The sequence below is a fragment of the Oryctolagus cuniculus genome, chromosome 7 (genome assembly GCF_051225735.1).
Source record: "Oryctolagus cuniculus isolate XC-2025 breed Fujian yellow rabbit chromosome 7, ASM5122573v1, whole genome shotgun sequence".
NCBI lineage: Eukaryota > Metazoa > Chordata > Mammalia > Lagomorpha > Leporidae > Oryctolagus > Oryctolagus cuniculus.
Window position 1 is genome coordinate 80,469,813 of NC_142873.1, and position 3,216 is coordinate 80,473,028.

Here is a 3,216-nt window from a genome sequence, read left to right on the forward strand (position 1 = left end):
AGAATGCGTTCATGAAGGACGGAACTGAGGACACAAGAGGCAAGTTATTGGATGGTAGATTTTATCTCAGTATAAGGAAACTTCCATCCTCAGAATTCAGCATTCAAGCTAAAACTTAAAGACCAACCCCTCTTAAACAAACAAACAAAAAGAATGGAGAGGAGCCTGCACTGTGGCACAGTGGATGAAGCTGCCGCCTGCGGTGCCGGCATCCCATATGAGTGCCAGTTTGTCCCAGCTGCTCCACTTCAGATCCAGCTCCCTGCTAAGGGCCTGGGGAAGGCAGCAGAAGATGACCCAAGTGCTTAGGCCCCTGCCACTCATGTCAGGGACCCTGATCAAGATCTAGGTTCCTGGTTTCAGCCTGGTCCACCACTGACCACTGGGGCACCAGTTTGAGCCCTGATAATGTGCCCAAGTGCTTCCTGCATCCATGTGGGAGACCTGGATGAAGCTCCTGGAACCAGCCCATGAAGATATCTCTCTCTCTCTTTCTCTCTCTAACTCTGCCTTTCAAATAGATAAATAAATCTTTAAAAAAATTTTAAAGAATGGATAAAAGATTTCAATATTCAGATGTGCTGAATCTATGGAGTAAAATAGAACAGCTAACCAAATTACTGTTTTTATTTCTACTTACTATTAGAAAAACAAAATTAAAGATTTCTAATTCCTATGATTTTTCTTAGAAGTTAACTGCAGGGTGAATTCTAGATCTAGGTCCACCTTCCCAGAAGATGTCAATCATGTTTCTTATACAATCTTTGAAACTAAGAAAAAACTAGGTCATCTTTAGGTTAATCCTTAGGTCTGAATTTAGTTATAGTCCTATCTCATAATATTGTTCTAAGGATTGGATGGGTTTTATAAGTGGAAGGGTTTTATAATGGTTGCATGCTATGCAGATGCAAGGGACCAGAAGACAAACAACAAGTATTTTTAAAGTCCCCTTGATTTTCTTCTACATCATACTACAGGTAATCCTTTAAAGCTACAGACAGAATTGCTTCCTTTCCAACTTGGACCCTACAAGATGGCTTCCACAAAGAAGCGTGGTGAAAAGGGCCATTCTGCCATCAACGAATGGTGGACCAAGGGTCCACCATCAATATTCACAAGTGCATTCATGGAGTGGGCTTCAAGAAGCATGCCCCTTGGGCACTCAGAGACCCGGAAGTTTGCCATGAAAGAGATGGGGACTCCAGATGTGCACATTGATAATAGGCTCAGCGTAGCTGTCTAGGCCAAGGGAATAAGAAATATCCCTACCATATCCTGTCGCTCCCCCTCTTCGTGGAGGAACAACACAGGACCCTGCGCTGTTCTTTTGTCTGCTCGGCCCTTCCCGGGTTTGCTGCTGGTTCTTCCCGGTTTGGCTGCTGTCCCTCCACCTCCATGGAGGGGCGGGCCCCCCTGCCACTTTCCCCACTTCCTCGGGGGAGCGGCACACCGCCGGCCGGCTCTCTGGGGGCTGCACAGGTGTTCCTTCAGATAGATGTTCCTGGTGCATGTTGTCTCTCTCCTCCTTTATAGTCCTCTTCCACCAATCCCAACTCTGCTACCCACACGCCGAGTACGCTGCTCTCCTCCAATCAGGAGCAGGATCAGCTCCTGCAGGTCATCACTCAAGTTGGCGAGAGGCAGCTGCGTAAAAGTTGTTTACTCCTCTCCCAGCGCCATATTGTGGGAGAGCAGATGCATAGAATAAGTCTTAATTCCAGTAACAGTCTAGTCCGAGTTGCTCCCCACATATCCATGTGAGATTGTCCAGAAAATCTAATGAGGATAAAGATTCACCAAACAAGCCCTATGCTTCGGTTACCTATGTGCCTGTTACCACTTTCAAAAATCTAGTCAGGGGCTGGCGCTGTGGCGTAGTGGACTAAGCTTCTGCCTGTGGCAACAGCATTCCAATATGGACGCTGCTTCAAGTCCTGGCTGCTCATCATCCGATCCAGCTCTCAGCTATGGCCTGGGAAAGCAGTAGAAGATGGCCCGAGTGCTTGGGCTCCTGCACCCACGTGGGAGACCCAGAAGAAGCTCCTGGCTCCTGGCTTTGGATGGGTGCAGCTCTGGCCGTTGAGGACATTCGGGAGTGAACCAGCAGATGAAAGACCTTTCTTTCTCTCTCTCCCTCTCTATGTCTCTAACACTACCTCTCAAATATATAAATAAACAAATAAAAACAATTCTATAGTCAATGTGGATGAGAACATTAAAGTTGTAAAACTGCAAATAAAACAAAACAAAAAATCCAAACAAAAACAAACTACAGAATCAAGCAGACATCTATCTAGTAAATGCGTTCTGGAGCTGCTGTTGCGATGCAGCAGGTTAAGCTGTCACCTGCAATGCCAGCGTCCCAAAGGAGCACCAGTGTGAGTTTCAGCTGCTCTGCTTCTGATCCAGCTCCCTGCTAACGTGCCTAGGAAAGCAGTGGAAGATGGCCCAAGTCCTTGGGCCCCTGCCACCCATGTGGGAGACCCAGATGGAGTTCCAGGCTCCTTGCTGCAGGCTGATACAGCCCTGACCGTTGCAGTCATTTGGGGAGTGAACCAGTGGATGGAAGATCTCTCTCTATTTCTGTCCTCTCCCTCTCTGTCTGTGACTCTACATTTCAAATAAATAAATCTTTTTTAAAAATGGTCATAAAAATATATCCAAGGTGTTCAGTACTAAATTAACTATTACACAGTCCAGTCCAAATTAGTAGTACAAAACATTGACTTTTTAACAATTATATCCTAAGAGTACAATATTTTTTATCTTTTTGTGCAGACTTCTTTCACATTCTGTTGTGTAAGCAAAAGAAATAACCTCCATCCTTTGATTGTGCCTTGACTCTTAGTGTCTCCATCTAGGTACAGCTTTTCCTGCTGCCTTGGCCACTCTTCCCTGTGCTTCTTGCTCTATTCCCTTAGGTTAGCCAGTCTCTTCTCAACCTTGGGATTCTGCCCTAGGCATACCTTTTTTGAAGGAGCACTGCCTAACCCTTCATGCCACCCCCAGGCTTGGTTAGACAGCGCCCTCCTGTCTCCCTGGCCTTCTGCACTACACAGCCATTGTCCTTATCAACCCCCTTGGGATGTATTTATTTTCTTTTCTCGTTTCTCCTGCTTATAGAAACCGGGGATTCAAGGCTACCTGGATTTTTTGTGTGGGGGCCAACAGAGTCGAGCACAGTTTGGGAATGTATATGTAATATAAACATATTTT

General features: G+C 45.9%; 1 pseudogene; it reads left to right on the top strand.

Moving 5' to 3' along the window:
* Positions 1 to 1,033: 1,033 nt before the first annotated feature.
* On the top strand, positions 1,034 to 1,886 carry LOC149125625 (large ribosomal subunit protein eL31 pseudogene; annotated as a pseudogene).
* Positions 1,887 to 3,216: the final 1,330 nt, after the last annotated feature.